This window comes from Clarias gariepinus, chromosome 23 (genome assembly GCF_024256425.1).
Source record: "Clarias gariepinus isolate MV-2021 ecotype Netherlands chromosome 23, CGAR_prim_01v2, whole genome shotgun sequence".
NCBI lineage: Eukaryota > Metazoa > Chordata > Actinopteri > Siluriformes > Clariidae > Clarias > Clarias gariepinus.
This window is the reverse complement of record NC_071122.1, coordinates 24,115,569-24,137,209: the sequence shown is the minus strand read 5'-3', so window position 1 is coordinate 24,137,209 and position 21,641 is coordinate 24,115,569. Positions and strand designations below refer to the sequence as shown.

The 21,641-nt window shown below is 40.1% G+C and overlaps 1 protein-coding gene across 1 annotated transcript in view; it reads right to left on the bottom strand.

The window, feature by feature from the left end:
• The window catches only part of LOC128510943 (uncharacterized), a 42,127-nt gene that overhangs the window by 6,220 nt on the left and 14,266 nt on the right, over positions 1-21,641 (bottom strand). The gene's annotated exons all lie outside the window — the stretch shown is intronic.

Below are 21,641 nucleotides of genomic sequence, written 5' to 3'. Positions count from 1 at the left end.
CACCACTCCCAAGCATCGTAATCAGGCCTGCAACGAGAGTTTAATTTAAGCCCAATCCCAATTCTATTTTCTCCCCCTTCCCCTACCCCTTGCCTCTTCCCCTAAGAAATGGGACACCACTACAACACTGTTATACGTCATCATACGTATCCGTTAATTTACATGTACACATATGGCCGTAAGCAAAACATACAATGCGTTTTCAAATGCTTGGCAAACTGCCGTGCTACTAACCTTCCATATTTGTTTGTAGCATGCAGTAAAGTGTATATGACAAAAATATATTTTTGTAATATCGTGCAATCAGTGCTATGGTCGAAGAATCGAAGAAATTCTACAATGCCGTACGGTGTTGGGGGCGTGTCAGAGTGAGGGGTGGGAGATTTAGCAGCGATGCTGATGGTCTTTTAGTTCTTTGCGAATGCAGAGAAGTGATTAATCCTAACTCCACCCCCCGAAGTTACGCCTGCTGATAGTGATGCTGTGAGAAAAATTGTGACAGTTGGCCAAGCCCTAGCTGCCCCTGAAGATTTCTCAGCTAGGTTGAGGAACTTTTTAATGGCTGACCCCAGTTGACTTACAAGGTTTGTGCAGTCCCTCTTCTCCTCCACGAGGGCCTGATGAGTCGGTTTTGCGTGCTATAATTGACGTTGTCAGCCAAACTAGCAAAAGGCAGACTGAGGAGTATGGTTATCGCCCTCCCCGAATTTTTTCAGGCATCACTCCTACTCCCGTTGGGGAGGATTCTGTGGAGTACTGGCTTGAACAGGCAACTTTAATGGTTCAGGAGAGTGAATTGGCTAAGCAAGTAAAGAGATGTCGAATCCTAGAGTGTTTGAGAGGGCCTGCTTTAGAGGTTGTAAAGTCACTGCGACTCGGTGAGCAAGGTGCCACTGCCAAAGATTTCCTTGACGCACTGGATAGTGCATTTGGTTCAGCAGAGTCTGCTGAAGATCTTTACTTCTCTTTTCGTCTTATTCATCAGAAGGCTGGTGAGTAATTGTCAGACCATGTTCGGTGGATTGAACCCTTTCTGGCCAAAGTAGTAAAAAGAGGTGGTATTTCAGCACAAGGTGAAGATAGGGTAAGTGTAGAACAGCTGCTTCGTGGAGCAATTGATTCAGACTTAAAGTTATTGCAGCTACGGTTGAAGGAGAGACGAAGTGATCCTCCCAATTTTCTTGATTTGCTTTTTGAGATTAGAATGGAGGAAGAGCACCAGCGAACACGACAAAGAGTGAATGCTCGTGTTCAGAATGTTGCTACTCGAGATAAATCCGCAGAGATGAGTATAGACATTGAAGGGCTAAAGGCTGATTTTAAAGCTTAAAGGACTCAAGTGGTTAAGATAAGTAAGAGATGGCCCTCTGCTGAGAGAGCTGTTGCTCCCCTATCAGCGGTCCAGATGCCTCAATCTGGCCCCAGCAGATCTGAAGCTGTTGCTTTAAGCAGGGCTTAAAGTATTCCGGCACCGTGCCGGATCTCCGGCGTGCGGCCGTGAGGGGAAAAAATTATAATATTTTAAAGCCTGCGCATGCGGTTTAATATTTTCGAGCCAATTTATTTCACCTACCAATCATATGAGAGGAAGAGCAAGGTGCCACTGCCAAAGATTTCCTTGACGCACTGGATAGTGCATTTAGTTCAGCAGAGTCTGCTGAGGACCTTTACTTCTCTTTTCGTCTTATTCAACAGAAGGCTGGTGAGTAATTGTCAGACCATGTTCGGAGAATTGAACCCTTTCTGGCCAAAGTAGTGAAAAGAGGTGGTATTTCAGCACAAGGTGAAGATAGGGTAAGTGTAGAACAGCTGCTTCGTGGAGCAATTGATTCAGACTTAATGTTATTGCAGCTACGGCTGAAGGAGAGACAAAGTGATCCTCCCAATTTTCTTGATTTGCTTTCTGAGATTAGAATTGGGGCCAGGGGTAGCTCAGTGGTTAAGGCATTGGACTACGGTTCGGAAGATCCCAGGTTCAAACCCCACAACGACCAAGTTGCCACTGTTGGGCCCTTGAGCGCGGCCCTTAACCCTCAACTGCTCAGATGTGTAATGAGATAAAAATGTAAGTTGCTCTGGATAAGAGCGTCTGCCTAATGCCTAAATGTAAATGAATGGAGGAAGAGCACCAGCGACCACGACAAATAGTGAATGCTTATGTTCGGAATGCTGCTACTCGAGATAAATCCGCAGAGATGAGCGTAGACATTGAAGCTGAAGGCTGATTTTAAAGCTTAAAGGACTCAAGTGGTTGAGATGAGTAAGAGACAGTCCTCTGCTGAGAGAACTGTTGCTCCCCTATCAGCAGTCTCTCAAGCAAGGAAGGAGAACCCATACCTCCTTGACAAGTCTGGAGACACCGTGCACATGGTTTCCAATGCTGCCAAGGCCCTCATGAGTCCGTTCAGCACAGAAGTGGAAAATTTCTGCTCCGATGTCTATTATGATATTGAGAAGTCACCAAAACAGAAGGAGATTTTCTCAGAGTTTCAGAGTCTGCTCCATCTTCCTTCCAAGAGCTTGATAAGACCTATTAGCAACAGATTTCTTCAGATGCTGGAGGTGTGCACCAGGCTGAATGAACTCATGGATGTACTGGTGGTGCATTATTACTATGTGCTGGATCCAAATGAAGAACACAAATACAGGTAATGCTTATCATTTTGTAGTATAAATATAAGTATTTTTTTAATGTTCTGTCTCTGCAGTTAACCATTTTTATTGTATTATATTGCATGTAGAGTGATGTGCTAGTTTAGAGTGTTGTTAGATTTTATGTAGGAATAAGCAATGAAAATAGCCACAGTGGTGTGTGTGTGTGTGTGTGTGATACAGAAGCCTTCTTAACGAAGTGCTGACGTGATATGCATAACAGTTGAGGAAAAGACCAGAGTAGAAATTCTTCAACAAGAACAAGCCACAACATCCCGAATGGGAACACAAGCCAACCTTGACCGGAAGGCACGAATCTCTGTGCTCTTTACAGAGTTTGACCGATTCAAAGTCATGGTCGACATGTTCAGAGATATCTTGTAGCAGGCTAACTTTTGTAGGCAAAAACTTTAGGCTAAATGTAATGAAAGCTGTTGTTTTTTTTTTTTACAAAGGGAACAGCCAGGTCTTCTCTACAGCAATCATAACCAGCTTTAGAAGTTATGCATAGTTATATAGAAGTGTTCAAATAAATAGCAGTTTATTGTTAAAAAAAGTGAATAAAGTGAAATTATTTTTAATCAGTATGTTATTTCCATATTTCAAATGTAATGAAAAGATTAGACATTCAATTCCAAGGCAAAAAATGTAAAATACTTTATTAAGTCTGCATTTTTTTTTTACAGGAAATAAAGAAAAGGAATATTTATCTTAAGAAAAAAATATAGCAGTGTTGCGATTTTTTTCTTTTTTCTTCAGCCACAAACATTGACATACACTTAAAACATTTTAAAGACTTAACTGATGATAACATCTGATTATGATCTGATTAACATCTGACTAAAACAATGATTATGCACCAAAATATTACTTCAGTAATTTAAAGTTAAGTTAAATCTTGAAAAATGTCTTAAGTTTATGTCAAGTGTTTGAAAAATCTCAACACTGCAATTTTTCTCCTTTTTTTGGGGCAGATTAATATTCTGTTTCCTTTTCTTCCAGTAAAAAAAAAAAAAAAAAACTGCAGACCTGGTCAAATTCGTTAATAATTTAATTTGGAGTAATTTACATCTGATATATGGAAATAAAAGCTATTAAAAGTATTTATACTTTATTCACTTCTTTAAAATGCACTGCTATTTATTTGAACTGTATGCAACTTGTCTTTAATTCTGTTTTCTTGTTGTGTTTTCTTTACGCATGTGAAAATGTCAAATAATTTTTTTCTTTTATGTTTGCAGGCGTACTTTCAACATTTTAGGGATTTTTGAAAAAAATGCAACATGAAAAACCAATGGCGTACTTGCTGCACGTGGAGATGGTGGCCCTAGTTCAAGAGCTCTTTAGCAAATTTATGAAGCTATCCCACTGAGTGCAAAGGATATCATCAAGGTTGATGTCTCGAGTCAAGATTTGCAACTATCAGACAAAAGGTTGTCTGTTGGAAGATACTGCTACTCTGCACTAAACATGGCCCGTGTGGAGAGGAAGATATGGGTAAGAACCATTTACAACTCACTCAGAGAAGGATACATGAAGTCAACAAAGTTCCTTCTCAAAAACCTTCCTCTGGACAACAAGATAATCACCTCACTTTCTGCACTCACTCCCTCTTTGATTCAAAATGACTCCATTTGTGGGGCTTTTATCACATTAGGAGAGGCCTTGTCTAATGTGACCGCACCAGAGGAGATTGGTCAACTAGAGGAAGAGATACGGGCGTACCAAATAGATGTGGACCTGGTAACGTGTGCCCAGAACTACATTGAAGAGGAAGGCTGAGTTGATGTAGTTTGTTGGAGCAGAGTTGTATCCATGAAAAATCCAGAAAAGGTGTGAGATTTCCCATTCTGGGTCAGCTGGTCAAAGCACTACTTAGCATTTTCACAGGCCCCCTGGTTGAGGGATCATTTAATCTCATGGATGATATTCTTGAAGCAGACAGATGCTCCATGAATGTGGAAACTTATGAGAGCCTTGCAATTGTAAAATCCATGATTAAAGCAAGGCAGTGGACAGCATCGACAATGACAATAGACCAGCCATTAAGGTGGTCTTGCCTGTCATCGTATCAAACATATCAAAAACATCTGCAGAAAAAGAAAGAGGCACAACAGGCACAAAAGAAGAAAAGGGTGAGTGAGGCAGCAAGGATTCGGCCATCACAGATGGCAAACAAACTCATACGGCAGGCCAGGAATATCGCTGGATCAGCCAAAGCCTCCTCTAGACGAGCCAAACACTCATCCTCCTCCACTGGACCATCCAGACCCTCTTTAACCTCCTCTGGACAATCCAGACCCGCACCAACCTCCTCTGGACCATCCAGACACTTACCAACCTCCTCTGGACCATCCAGACCCTCACAAACCTGCTCTGGACCATCCAGACCCTCTTCAACCTCCTCTGGACCATCCAGACCCTTACCAACCTCCTCTGGACCACCCAGACCCTCACCAACCTCCTCTGGACCATCCAGACCCTCTTCAACCTCCTCTGGACCATCCAGATCCTCACAAACCTCTACTGGACCAGCCAAACCCTTTCCCCCCTTCCTATGGACCAGCCAAAGCCTCATCCTCATCATCTGGACCAGCGAAAGCCTCATCCTCCTTCTCTGGACCAGACAAAACCTTTTCTGGACTAGCCAAACTCTTTCTCCCTCCCTCTGGACCAGCCAAAGCCTCATCCTCATCATCTGGACCAGCCAAAGCCTTATCCTCCTCCTCTAGACCAGCCAGACCCTCAGCCTCCTCCACTGTACCAGCTCCATCTTCTGGTCCAAATGTCTTCAAAAGAAAGAGTTTGCAGGACTTTGCTTACAACCCAGAAAAAGAAAAAAAAAAGTGCTAATGGCCTTGATTTCACTTTTAATCTTCAGTTTAGCAGTTCAATTCTTTAGCACTTCGAGCACTTGTTATTTAAGCACTTTAAGCACTTGCTATTGTTTAGCAGTTTTTAAAGCACTTTAAGCTTTTGTTACTTTATTTTTGGTATTTTTGTCAATATTTGAAGTAACTCCTTCAAATAAAAAAGTCCCCCCCAAAAAAAGTTCAGGCTCAGGATTTTTTTTTTACTTTAACCTCTGTTTAAGTAAGAATGTTAGAAGATTAAGCTACAAATTAAAGTCTAAGGGAGTTGATGCAGCTGAGCCAGTTGCCGCTGTTGGAACTAAGCCTGATGATTGTGGTTCTCCTAGGAAAGTGCAGAGCCATCGAGGTGATGATGTCCGCTTCTGTTACAGGTGTGGGGAAGATGGCCATATCGCTACCAGGTGTTCCTCTGATGAGAATGAAAATAAAAAGTGATTAGGAGACTTATAGCTTCCCTTAAAAAAGGATAAGTGTGCCGCTGACAATAGATCTATTAGTAAAACCGCTCACTGTTTTGCCAAGAAACAGGCAGTGCACGCTAAGACTTCAAATCCATTTTTGGCTTATTGGTCCTCCATCCACTGTGCAGGTTAAGGTGAATGATCACCCCTGTACTGCAATTTTGGATAGTGGGTCACAGGTGATCATCATTTTCGAGAAATGGTATGAGAATTACTTATCAGGTATAGCCATACAACCAGTGTCTGGCTTAGCCATCTGGGGACTCAGTGATACAAGTTACCCATAATTAGGATATGTTGTGGTTGACATGCAGTTCCCAAAAGAGCTTGTTGGTAAACCAGAGACACTAGCTGTGTTAGCGTTGATTTGCCCTGGGCCTAACACACCAGACCAGGTCCTTGTTATTCTGGGCACCAATGCTAGTTTGTTCCATAGACTTGCTGCGTTATGTGGTCGTTCAAAGAGTGACGCTCTGGCTCATGCATTGAATGTCAGCAGTGTAGGGCCCAAGAGGGACCTTGCCTCGCACAGCCTTAGTGATAGGGACACAGATGACATGGGATAGGGACATGAGGTGGATGGGCCCTGATCAGCTGTCCCTCCCGCCACAAGCGTCTTGTTGTGTGCTATGCCAAGTGGACTTCTGCAAGCTAATGCCTAAGGGTATTGTTGTGGTGGAGGTGTAAGCATATTTTAATTAAATATATTTGTGTATGCAGCAATGTAACAATATGATAATATTAATCAACATAATATTAATCTTAGTGAAATAATATAAAGGTTAAGTGAGAAAAGCAGACAGGACGTAAAACATAGCAGTAAGAGAAGGGTTAGAGTGACCCAGATAAGACAAGATAAGGTGCCAGGTGTCGGACTTGGCCTAATGAAGGATTGAAACAAGTGTTGGATACACGTATACATGTCTAAGTAAAAATATAGACAAATATCCAAGAGACACACAATCAGTTTTAGGAATACTGAGTTTAATAAAAGTAGACACAAAAATAAACTAGTATGTGCATCTACCAAATAAAGAGATGCTCATACATGGTCTGTCTCTTGAGAACTGTAGAATAAACCAGGAACAACCAACTGATAGAAAAAACCAAGGGCAAAGCAGGGAGGATAGAAAAATCCTGGAAAAACCAACTAAAACCCAAGGACAGAAGAAATAATCAGGTGACAGACACCAGATAAGCACAAGAAACTAGAAACCAGATAAAAAGAGGGGCTAACGAGGTGTACGGGAAACTATGTAATAAACTATACACTGAAACTAAACTTGAAAGAATCAGGGGAATCTCCCTGCGAGACAGTGTGTGTGTGTGTGTGTGTGTGTGTGTGTGTGTAGATGGCCATGTGGGCAGACTGGACGGGCAGATAAGAAATAGAAAATATCTGAGACACAGAGCTAGTCTTGTGAATAAAATATTTTAATAAGAGTAGACAAAGAATAAAAAGGCATATCTACATGGTAATAATATAAAATACAAAGTATAAAAGCCCAATGTAAAATACAAAACATAAGGGGCCAGGGTAAAAGCATCAATAGAAATAAAATTCCTCAGAAGGAACACGGTCTGAACTGCTCTGGCTGTCCGAATCATCCAAAGGGATGAAGTCATCAATGGAGAAGTCGCAGTTGGCTATAAAATAGAATAAAATGTATAAAAACATTGAATGGGGTAAAATAAGGCAAATAAGTAAAATAGTGTAAAGGAGATGCTTACCCATGGTTGGTCTCTTGAAAAATGAAGAACATACAAAAGAAAAACAAGGAAAAAGCCTTGAAAACAAGCGGCACCCCTATATTTTTATAAAAAGATATGAAAAGTGTAAAGATAATAGAAAATAATTATTAAAGAAGATGTATTATAATGGAGAGAAGTTTCGAGCATAGTAAGAGTCAGATAAGCGCAGGGAGAAGTCAAATAACGAGGTGTAAATATAAAGGGAAAGAGTTATAAGCATGGAGAGGAGTCAGATAGCGAGGTGTAAGACATAATGGTACAAAATAAGAGAAATGTAATTTTAATGGAAAAATTAATTGATAAAAACTGAATTATAATGGATTATAATTTTGCTGTGGTCAAACGAGGTGAAGGTACAGGGGAGGAGACTGGAGATCCCCCTCTTAGAAACTGTATAAAAGGAGCATGATTTTGACTGTGAATTCAGTCTGGACTTGGCACTGCTTTGGTTCTGATCCAAGGCATGGCTAGGCTGGCTCATCTGGGTTCTTATTGCTGCAATAAAAGCCTGACTTACTTCATCCAGCTCTGTGTGGTGTAATGTTCTTTAATTCTTCTTTAATTCTCTTTGTTAATGACTTGTTAACTGATTGATATTTTAAATTAACAGCAACATCAACAGGTGGAAGAATTTTCTCCCACATTTATTGGTGACCCCCGACTGCGATTGCCGTTGAGGGGTGACCCCTCTGGGGACCTGGGACCACCGCGGGCTGACAGACCATTAACTTGTGCCGGCATAGAAAAGGTAAGCAGAAAACCTGTTTGATCAAATTTCTGCATTAGAAGTTCATGGTCTGTTAGTGTGCGTGTTTCCAGCTGGAGGGAGTAACTCCTAAGGTATATTGAACATATTTTGTTGAATGTTGCTAATATTGATAAAATAAGCGCTACATTTATTTTAATATAAAAAGACTGGATGAAGTAACAAAGAACTGGGAGATCTCCAAAAGTTTTTGTTTTCTGATTTTTGTTGCTTATATTCTCTTTATTATTTTTTTTGTGTTGTGTGACATCTGAGGTAACGCCACTTTGTTGGGGCTAGAGCCCGTATATGAGGAATCGCCAACAAGTGGGGCTGGACCCAGATGGTCCGTTTTGATATATGGTATAAGAGATCTGAGGTAACGCCACCGTGTTGGGGCTAGAGCCCGTACACGAGGATTCGCCAACAGGTGGGGCTGGACCCAGATGGTTTAAAGTCCTGCAGATCACTAAGTAGAGGACGGAAGCAAATCCTCAGACGTGGCAGGTGGAAAAAGTCCTGTAATAAGCCGCTAGGTATAGAACTCATTAAAAAGCGAGGTGTTTCTAAGACGCGGAGCTGAACAGGTGGTTATTGTGAAAAAGTCCTGTAGGTGGTTGTGCTGTAATCTCGAGTCCTAGGGCTAGAACCCACTTGTGTGAGGTATCGCTAGGAACAGTGCTGCAATCACATTCCCTAGGGCTTGAACCCATATATATGAGGTATCGCTAGGGAACGAAAGGAGATTGCTATTTGAAAATTCCTACAGGTGGTATTGAAGTTTTCTGGGCCCAGGTTGTGTTGTGTGATAAAAGGTTTTACTGTTGATGTTGTTTTGAGTACTCAAATTGTTAAAAACTGTTGTGAAAAGTAAAAAAACGCTTGTGCTGTGTGTCTTTTGTATCTGTGAGTGTCCTTTAAAAGTGTGCGTGCATTAAATTTATGTGCACAGTCCTGAATTTATGTGTATGTGTAAGAATATAGTAACTGATACGATATTAGAGATAACTTAATAAGAAGATAGAAGAATTCAAAAACACCTTTTTGGATTTTCTGATTTGCTATAATTATTAGCATAGAGATCACTAGGCCATTTTTAGGGGGGCCTTAGCCCCCCTAACATTTGTACTCAGCCCCCCTAAAAATTCTCTATAAACTTCACACACATTGCTGGTCGCCCATCGTCCCCTTTAAATTTGATATGAAAGCGATGACAGACTTCGGCTCCTTCGTGTCTTTCAGCGGGTCTTTAATTCACCATCACAGAGGGAGGATTAAGTCAAGGTGTGTTTTTCCATAAATTGTTATATCTGCATCAGTTCAGTCCTTTTTCATAAATACAGTTTACTAAATATCATGAGGGATTAATCAGTTAAATCTTCGCTGTGTTCACCCTCATCACACCAGCTGTTTCCTCTAGTGAAAATGAAGCCCTTAATACACTCTATAAACCTATAGTCTACTTTATACAACAATTATGCCGTTACTGTTTTAATTGGAAAAACTGTCTATATAAAACATTGCACAGTGCATATGGCATTAACTACCATAGAGTTATACACATAAATTATTAAAAATACTGACAGACAACATTCAGTGCACTCGGTTTAACTGTATAGCAGTGTGATTTACAGAGATAGAAAAATAATTTTTTGTAATAAATGTATTGTATTAAAAAATATCCCAAATCGTAAAATACATTTATTAGTCTTAGAGTAGGGGTTTTGTCACTTTGATTTAGAAAAAGTTACTTTTTAATGAATAGAAACAACAACAAAAAAAGAATGATAACATTGAAAATGATTAACAGATAAATGTTTGCCACAATTGGCACCCACACAGTTTATTCCATTGTCCAGCCTCATAGGTGTGTTGTTTATTTTGCTAATCGATGTAAGTTTAAAGTTATATGCTGTTTTCTGGTTAAATTTTTCTGATTGTACCTGTACATAGAAAAAGGTTTATACAGTAAACAGTGTGTGTGCGTGCATGTGTGATCAGAAAGACTTATTTAAGTACTGATTATGAACAAGCCAAATATGTGTTAAACATCTATGGGGGCTGAGCCCCCCTTAACTGAAAATCCTAGAAACGTCCCTGATTTTAATAAATATGATAAATACATAATAATAAGTTTAAATAATAGCGTATAAGATAAAAGCATATAAGTGATACATATAATATTTATAGTATTAAAGGAAACGTGTGGTTATGGTACGCGCCGTTAGACATAGAACTCACTGTGACATAAGCTTCCTCTGTAACACGAAAGTGGTACAGGTGTTGAATGTACCAGCATAGTAGTATTATAAAATAATAATATTTTTGGATTAGTGTACATATGCGCAGCAACATATTAGTTATTGAAGATAAGCTTAAGTAAGATATAAAAGGTAACTTTAAGTGTTGTGTTGTCAACGACACAATACTAAGAACAATAAACATAGTGCATAAAGTAATAAATGCACCTAGGTTACACATAAAACAAATATTAAATATAACAAATGGAGGAGATCAGATGATAAGCGGAGTTAGAGAAATTAACTGGGATGAGCAGATAAGAGAAGAAGAAGTTTTAACTAAGCGCGAACAGGGGTTTAGAATTTTGGAGTCAGATCAGAGTGAAAGATATAGATGTTTATTGAATAATCCTGAGAAGGATTTACTTTTAGAAAAAGAGTGTGACAAGGGAGAGTGGATACATAGGCTCTCATTAAGACCTGTTGTGTTAGATCTTGACGGCAACACACACTTTATTACTTACATCATATTTTAGGATGGAGAAATTATTTTTTCATTGGGTTAGTTCTTAGAGAGATTCGTTTAAAAGTAATAAATAGTACGATAGAATTTGGAGGAATAAGTGGACCCCCCTCCACTTCCTTGTTTAACGCTCATTTTACTGCTGCAAGCATACCCAGATTTTGATATATTGCGTTTAGAGGAAAGCGCGGGAGGTTGGAAAGTAAAAAGATATAGACTAATAAGAGCAGAGGCAGGTCCGGTAGTGCTGAGTCGTATGTGGGTGATTAATAACAATAGTGAATTTGCGTTAATACATGTGGGACCAGACGGGAGAATAATTTTTCAGACCCTTGACAAGATAGTTATGCCTCTGATATTGACACCAGTGGAATATTAATGCTTAAATATGTATGTATGTGTGTATATGTATGTATGTGTGTATATATGTATATTATAAATCGGTAGCAGCTAAAAAGTACACAGTAAGGGAGCTATAGGGAAGAGGCACAGGAATTTACACCATAAATCAAGACAGAGGTGTGTGATGGGGAAGCTATTCTGCAGTAAACAAAAAGCAAAACAAATAAAAACAAAAAAAACATGGCCAAAGCCAGCAACACCTGCAGACATAAATTATAACTAAACATAAAGAAGATGAAAAATATTAGAAAGTGCATGATAAATTGGCATGACGGGACATCAGGAGAATTGCAATGGCTTAAACAAGGAACTTTTAACGAAGAATGTTGTAAGGAAGTAAAAAAAAATGCTCAGACACACAACTACAGGAAAGGGTAGCAAAAAAAAAAAAAAGGACATTGTCGAATGGTTTAATAAGTAAGAATAAGAAAAGGATAAAAGAAGACAAACTGAAGAAGAAAAACAGGAAACAAAGTTAGAGAAAGAGGATCAGGAGTCAGGAGGGAGCGAAGACAGGAAAGAAAAAGCTCATGAGGGAAGAAAAGAGAAGACAAACTCAGAGACCACCACCATACACTGAGGAACACATACAACAGAGGAATAGGGGAATGTACCCACTACAGGAGCTGCATGAACAAGATAAAGGAACATGGGGATGTGAAGGACATGTGTTGGAAGAAGGAAAAAAAAAAACTGATGTCATTTGACTCTGAGTGGATGCCCAGACAAACAGAAGAAACAAGACAAGAGTCAACAACTCCCAGGCATGATAGTGACAACGAAAAAGAATGGAGTGAAGAAGAAGAAAAAGAGTCACACATACTAACAGAGAATGAGGAGCTGGAGAGAATGAGAAAACAAAGTACACAATACCTGAGGGAAAGAAAAGGGCTCGGAGATAAACGGCAAGCCATATCTGACAAGGGAATAATGGAACAAGTGGAATGTGCCATGAAGGAAAGAAAGAGAGAAGAAGAAGACCTGGAAGAAAGGGAAGACACAGACGTATGTCCCAGAGAATCATGCTCATCGTCATGTCACAAGTCTGACACAGAAGAGGTAGAAACCGAGGAGGATAAGATAATCGAAAGAGCTCAGAAGGAATGAGTGAAAAGGAAAGTAAAAGGGTTCATGACCATTGAACCTAAAAAAGATGCAATAAAAAGAACAGAAAGGAAAGACCAGATGAGCACTTCAAGACGCAGCGTTTAAACATACCCAAGAGGTGGAGAACGCACGCAAAGACGACCAGACTGCAGAAGAGTGACCCTGCCATTGCACTGCATCATGTATTATGACACAGGAAGTCAAGATGAAGAATATGCACAGCTGTGGACCGATGTTATGGAAGACTATCACATATATGGCACTAGGAGACATAATCTTAGGTGCCGCAGGAGCAGCCATTACTGTACATTTGACTGAACAACTGGAACACTGGCATCAAGCATCTAACACAGCACCTCACATTTCTCTGCTAGTGGGAGAAGAAAACACAATCTAAAGAACTATGACTGATGATCAAGCAAGCAGCTGAAGTGACTAGGTGGGAACAAACCTCTAATCCTTCTGTACATATTTTACAAGATCAAAGATTTTTTTGAAAAAACATTTTCAGGATTAGAATGAGGGTAACACACACAGAGATAGATGGGAACATGCTGTTGTCAACACACCCTCAGAGGGGGATGTGTAACATTCTGTTGTCATCGCACACACAAATGTCATTTAAGATGGCAGGACGGATAGATAAAAAAGAATTAGCAATAGAGGAGGAATAGCTGAAAACAATCCCAGAGAAACTATGGACAAGACATTCCACAGAGGTAGGATTAGTTAAGGCTGGAGGACAAGCGTTAATAACAATAAGACAAATGCAACATTGCCTCATCAAAGACAATATCCACTGACACCTCAAGCTATAACAGGTATTAAGCTTACAATAGACGGGTTATTAGAAGCTGGAGTATTAATGCCCACTAAAAGTCCTTGTAATACTCCAATATTTCCTGTCAGAAAGCCAAATTAGATAATAGAGACTTGTGCATGACTTATAACCCATAGATAAAATTGTAGAAGCAGAATTGCCTGTAATGCCTGATCCTCACACACCACTGTCTAATATATCAGAAGATACTCAGTGGCACACTGTCATAGATTTATGTTTAGCATTTGTTAGTATTCCACTACATATGAAAATGGACAAAGCTAGTAGAAGAGAATTGAAAGGCCTAGAAACATCTAGACACATATCTCCTGAACATATAGAAGCAATATTAAAAGCCCCTAAACCACGGACTATAAAATAGATGCTGTCTTTTCTAGGTAGGATTTAGTAGAGACTGGATTTGTGATCCATTGAGAGCAATAGTTAAAGCAGCTGAACAGACAAAAAAATAGTGCAGTGTTAGAATGGACACCTGAAGCACTGGAGGCTTTTGAACAGCTAAAGAGAGAACTCTGTACAGCACCAGCACTCGCTAGTCCAGAGTATAATAAGCCATTCCACCTGTATGTCTCAGAGTGTAGCTGTTTTGCCACAGGGGTTCTGACTCAACAACAAGGTCCTAGCAAGCAACCAATCGCTTATTATAGTACAGCGCTTGATAATATTGGAAAAGGCATGCCACCCTGCTACCGAGCAGCAGCATTTGTTTATTGACAAGTCTCATCAATTACCATGGGACATCCAGTCGTATACCACCCACCTATTACATGCACTCCTGACCAGCCATAGTTTGTAATTACAAATGCTAGAAGAAAAGAATATTATGTAATACTTTCTGCACCTGAGTTAACTATATATATATATATATATAGACACGCCAAGATTTAGAGAATTAACCTCTGTCACATGAAGATTGTATATTTTTTGTAGATCGGTTGTGTTTTAGAGATGGGGATAGCAATAAAGCAGGCTATGCGATAATAACAGCAGCTCTAGATGGAAAAGCATTTAGAATAGTACAAGCAGAACATGTGCCACTACCTTGTACCAGTTAGCCGAGTTGATCGCTTTGTCAGGCGCCTGTAAGATAGCAGAAGGAAAAGCATGTACAATATATACTGATTTGGCTTACGCATATGGAATATGCCATTTGTATGGCCCCATATGGGCACAAAGAGGTTACGAAAGAGCGGACGGAACATCAGTAGTACATGGAGAAGCAATAGCAGAGCTATTACATGCAATCAAACTACCATTAAGTCTAGCCATAGTCAAATGTGTACAGCACATAGAAAAGATAGTACTTTTGTTAGTGATGGAAATGAAGCAGCAGATGAAGTAGCAAAGAAACCAGCAGTAAAACAGATAAACAGGAAGCCAGAATAAAAATAATGACACTAATTTATGACAAAGTACAGATGGGCGTTGTTTTGCTCCACCAAGTTTTCTCATAACCTTGATAAAACAAGCTCATGGTAAAGATCATGTAGCAAGAGCTGGGAAGTGATAAAAAGAATCCAAAAGAATGGTGGTCACCCTATTTAGGCCCCATGGTTCATCGAACGCTATCATAGTTCTGCGACATCTGTGCTAGATTAAACAATAGAAAGCACTTTACATCACCAATAGAACATATTCCAGAACCAGACGGACCATTTAGACACATAATGTGTGACTTTGTAGACATGGGTGAGCCTAGGTTCCAAGAAAAACAATACATCTTAGTGGTTGTTGATAGATTCAGCAGATGGGTAGAAGCTGTAGCAACAGCTAAGGAGGATGCAACTGCTGTAGTAAAATTTCTATGTAGAGAAGTAATACCAAGATTTGGAATCCCGGACACCCTAAGCTCAGATAACGAAAAGTACTTATAAACAAGGTAATACAGAAACATCAAGCATAGATTCGGATGTGTATATTGCCCCAATCTACACTGGTATCTGGTAGAGAGAGAGCGAACGGAATTTTAAAAATGAAATTGGCTAAAATATGTGCAGATACAGGTATGAGCTGGTCACAAGCTTTACCGCTAGCTCTAATGTGCATGAGATCGCAAACTAACCAAAACGCACATTTAACACCGTATGAAATGCTTACTGGCAGACCAATGCTGACATCCTTTGTTCGAGGACCCTATAAAGGTCCATCTCACGAATAACTACAAAGTGAACTTGATCATTATGTAAAACACTAATCTGAAATACACAAAGTTATTTTCCAACAGGTTAAGGGAGCGACAGTGCTTGATGACAACAGGCAGAGACCAGCTAACGACGCAGAGGAGACAGACGAAAGAACAGTGCTGCCTGGTGATTGGGTATTTATTCGAGTGTCCAGAAGAAGGTGGAATCAAGCTAGAAGAGAAGGACCATACAAGAATGGACCCTATAGAACCTGTACCAGAGGGGGAAGCAAGGCCGTATCCACAGTAGAAAATCTCCTGTACGATCTGCACCGAGATCTGGAAGCAGACTACGGCACGGACCCCCAGGAAAGATGGGATGCATTACGACATGATCTGGTCGACTGGTATCCACGCTACCCAACACAGCCTAAGAAATTCATCACCATAGCAGACGTAGTGTCTCAGGACCTCAAGTGGGTTACAGCAAAGGCACGGGACATGGTTTCCCTTGATGAGAACTGAGGACTTCTAGAGACAACATCATACCAACTAGGGAGATACTTTAAGTTTGGCTGCTGCACTACTGCAAACGGTAAAGAGCATGGCGAAAGGTATGGACTGTTGGGACGATTGAATTCGAACATGTCTATCTAACAGCATTAAAGACCATAACTAAGGTACGGTTGGGAGAAGACGTTTATGAACAGATACTCCGATCGCCACACAACGAATGTTGGATGCATTGCCCACGCCAGGGCACTGGTTAGATCTTCTTTGTCAAGGAGGAGACAAACTGTTGGAGACGAACCGCTATCATTCCTCCTGACCTGTACAGACTTACACATCCTTGACTACACTAAGGAGGACCGCAAACTGATGATGTACGAGGGAAGTGAAGACCTGGACTCTCTATCTTTGTTCTACAGGGACCCTAATTCTATGTTCGACCCGTCTTTCAATGTATACGTATGATATTTGCTTTATATCCAAAGGGTATAGAGTTCAGGTGATTCAGGTGAATACACTGTCGAGCATAAGATGCTGGCAAGGTGTGGAATTTTCCCTCTGGATTGGCTAAACTTGAGGGTTTTTCGCCCACCTCTGAACTCATCATATATACCCATCATATATACCCGTTAATTACTCATTATATGTACCCGCTATTTACTCAGGTTTGTAACCAACATTTATTTCTCATTTACTCATTATTACTTCTAATTTAATCACCATATGTTGACACCTGATTATACTGTATACGTTTATGCTTACTAATTTCAGGGTGGTCCGTTGATTAAGGGGGTAATATGTAAGAAGGACAGAAATATGTAAGAAGGACAGAAATATGTAAGAAGGACAGTAATATGTAAGAAGGACAGAAAAATGTAAGAAGGACAGAAAAATGGATTGATAAGAAAAGTTGCAGAGTTTTTCTTTATGCGACTTAAAAGTCGCAGAGGGGGAAATATGTAAGCATATTTTAATTAAATATATTTGTGTATGCAGCAATGTAACAATATGATAATATTAATCAACATAATATTAATCTTAGTGAAATAATATAAAGGTTAAGTGAGAAAAGGCTACAGGACGTAAAACATAGCAGTAAGAGAAGGGTTAGAGTGACCCAGATAAGACAAGATAAGGTGCCAGGTGTCGGACTTGGCCTAATGAAGGATTGAAACAAGTGTTGGATACGCGTATACATGTCTAAGTAAAAATATAGACAAATATCCAAGAGACACACAATCAGTTTTAGGAATACTGAGTTTAATAAAAGTAGACACAAAAATAAACTAGTATGTGCATCTACCAAATAAAGAGATGCTTATACATGGTCTGTCTCTTGAGAACTGTAGAATAAACCAGGAACAACCAACTGATAGAAAAAACCAAGGGCAAAGCAGGGAGGATAGAAAAATCCTGGAAAAACCAACTAAAACCCAAGGACAGAAGAAATAATCAGGTGACAGACACCAGATAAGCACAAGAAACTAGAAACCAGATAAAAAGAGGGGCTAACGAGGTGTACGGGAAACTATGTAATAAACTATACACTGAAACTAAACTTGAAAGAATCAGGGGAATCTCCCTGCGAGACAGTGTGTGTGTGTGTGTGTGTGTGTGTGTAGATGGCCATGTGGGCAGACTGGACGGGCAGATAAGAAATAGAAAATATCTGAGACACAGAGCTAGTCTTGTGAATAAAATATTTTAATAAGAGTAGACAAAGAATAAAAAGGCATATCTACATGGTAATAATATAAAATACAAAGTATAAAAGCCCAATGTAAAATACAAAACATAAGGGGCCAGGGTAAAAGCATCAATAGAAATAAAATTCCTCAGAAGGAACACGGTCTGAACTGCTCTGGCTGTCCGAATCATCCAAAGGGATGAAGTCATCAATGGAGAAGTCGCAGTTGGCTATAAAATAGAATAAAATGTATAAAAACATTGAATGGGGTAAAATAAGGCAAATAAGTAAAATAGTGTAAAGGAGATGCTTACCCATGGTTGGTCTCTTGAAAAATGAAGAACATACAAAAGAAAAACAAGGAAAAAGCCTTGAAAACAAGCGGCACCCCTATATTTTTATAAAAAGATATGAAAAGTGTAAAGATAATAGAAAATAATTATTAAAGAAGATGTATTATAATGGAGAGAAGTTTCGAGCATAGTAAGAGTCAGATAAGCGCAGGGAGAAGTCAAATAACGAGGTGTAAATATAAAGGGAAAGAGTTATAAGCATGGAGAGGAGTCAGATAGCGAGGTGTAAGACATAATGGTACAAAATAAGAGAAATGTAATTTTAATGGAAAAATTAATTGATAAAAACTGAATTATAATGGATTATAATTTTGCTGTGGTCAAACGAGGTGAAGGTACAGGGGAGGAGACTGGAGATCCCCCTCTTAGAAACTGTATAAAAGGAGCATGATTTTGACTGTGAATTCAGTCTGGACTTGGCACTGCTTTGGTTCTGATCCAAGGCATGGCTAGGCTGGCTCATCTGGGTTCTTATTGCTGCAATAAAAGCCTGACTTACTTCATCCAGCTCTGTGTGGTGTAATGTTCTTTAATTCTTCTTTAATTCTCTTTGTTAATGACTTGTTAACTGATTGATATTTTAAATTAACAGCAACATCAACAGGTGGAAGAATTTTCTCCCACAGAGGCAAGTGATGCCACACCATTGCCGCAAGGTGTAATGGTTCAGCCTATGGTAGCTCCAGTTAGTGCCACTGACCCTAGTTGTTTCTCCTTGTTAATACAGAATAAGACGAAGAAAGAGGTTGGCATACCCCGAGGTACGCCTCTGGGTAAAGTCCAGACTGCTGAATTGACAAGTCCACGGGTGGAAAGGCGAGCATCTGGAGAGGTAGATCCCTCTGCACTGATTGTGTGCGTATGTGTATTGACTATCGGACTCTGAATATTAAGACAATACCTGATCAATACTTGACTCTGCGCATTGATGATGCGTTGGATTGTTTAGCTGGAAGTTGCTGGTTCTCTGTGTTAGACCTCCGTAGTGGTTACTACCAAATAGCCATGGCGGAGGAAGACAAGGAGAAGACTGTGTTTACTTGTCCGCTCGGTTTCTATCAGTTCGAGCTGTAGGCTGTAGGGGACATGAACTTGCTACAAGTCCTAGTTTATTTAGACGATTTGATTGTGTTTGGTGCGACGTTGGAGGAGCATGAGGAGAGGCTCATTAAGGTTTTAAACCGCCTCGAGGAGGGGGGTCTCGAAATGTCATTGGACAAATGCCAGTTCTGTCAGCCCAAAGTAAAATATGTGGGTCATATAGTGTCTGCTGATGGGATTGCCATAGACCCATCTAAGGTGGAAGCTGTAATCCGGTGGCCACTGCCCACTAAGTTGAAGTCGTTGAGGTCATTCCTTGGGTACTGTGGTTACTATTGCAGATTTGTTGCCAGCTATTCTTCTGTTGTGAAGCCACTGAATGACCTCACTAATGGTTATCCTCCTGTAAGGAAGGGCAAAAAGCTGAATATTATGGGAGAAAAGCATTACAGATGGAGCCACGCCAAATAGCCGCGGCCGTGTGAATTGCGTGCGAATGGCGTACGGCTGCCCTATGCACGCCGTAGTCCCCCCTCCTTTTTCTTCGAGAAAGGCGTGTCAAGATTTCACAGTAAACACGCCCATTCAAGCCTTATTTATGCATTTACCTGGTTCCACCACTAGATGGCGCTTCGTTCTCAAGGACACGTTAACACAAGCCAGCAATTTAGCTGCGCTGAGTTGCAATCACGTGATTTTAACAACCCACCCCGCTGAACTGACGCTGCCAAACTGCACTAGAGATAAAGATGGCGGCTTAATGGACTATTCGCGGGAAGTGGTGTTTTTATTTATAAAAATTTTTTGGGATTAGTTTACAGTTTATTTCCCAGTTTAGTTTTTTATCGGCCGTTTTGAAAATCACTGGCAGCACCAGCAGAGGTCAGATGTAACTTTAGATAACTTAATGATCTGTTTACCAAGTCTAGAGTTAACATTACAGCTTACTGTCAGTGTCACAAACTCACAATGTCACTCCTCTTTAACTAAAAAAGACACTAAAGCTTAAAAAATACTATTAATGTCCCTATTACAAAAGCTGCACTACCGGATGAAGAGTGTTTGTGCTTTATAAAAATGCCTTTAGAGTCTGACCGCGTGTTGTCTGGTGTAATTCAGCATTTATTTATTCTTTGGGTAAGAGTTAATCTGCAGGTTATATCCAGTGGCGGCCGGCCCATAGGGGGCGCTGGGGCACCGCCCTCCCTGATAAGAGGGGCTAAAAATGTACAATATATTTTTACAAATTAAGTTTTTAAATTTGGTTTACCCACCAGTATGTGCCTACATGCGATATGAATAACATATACAACATTTCCCACCTAGTGACATTCATTCACCAGTGAATTTCCACAGACAGACTTGTATTGTTTCTGTCATGGGGCGCTGAGAAAAAGCGCCCCTGAGTGCAGCCAAATAGCCCGTCATGTACTGTTGCTAGGGTAAATTAATAAATATGCGGCCAATCAGTTTCTCAAAATTTTATGGTCTTGGGGCGCTGAAAATTCTGCCCCAAGCAGCAGAAAATACCGCGAGATTTAAGTAACTGTTTTTTTTTGTGCGAACCACTTTGAGATGCAACTTTGCTTGAAAGGTGTTTGGTTTTAAATGACGATGTAGCGTGTCCGAGCTAAGTTTTAAGCTAACAGAAGAAGAGTTATTTCTTGTTGTGTCCGCCGCACCTTGATACACTTACCGGTCCGGGCCCGATCGACCGGGAGAGACAAACACACACACACACGCAGGCATGATGTCTGAAGATCCCGGTTAATCTCAGCAAAGAGAGCACATTTAAACGGTGCTACGTCCCGAACATCAAAAGAACCAGTCATTAACATGTCAGTCATAGAGGGACCCGGAGACAGACAGGTGAGAGGAGATGCATTTACATTCTCCTGATTAAACAAAAGGATTCTAGCAGACAGGAGCCATTTGGATGTATTCTCGTCTGGATACAGGATATAGAAGGTATTACCACAGAAGGCATGAGGAAGCACAGTGAGGGGTCTGTTCTTAAGGGACAGGAATCTTCTTAGTAGATTACATTGTCTTACTACATTATAAAACCTTACAAAAGGTGATCCAGCTGATCATGCCCTTTGATGTTGATTATTGTATTTGATACTCTCTTAAGCATGCATGGCGTATTATACAAGGGAAATTTGTTAATTTACTTTATCTGAGAAACTGGTGATTTTGAGGAGGAGATTAAATCATTACTGTTAATTGTAATCATCGTCTGACTGTTGATTTTAATTCTTATATTGGACTAAGCAAAGAAATATTTTGTCACATCAGCCCCACCAGGAAAAATTTTTACCAGCCGCCACTG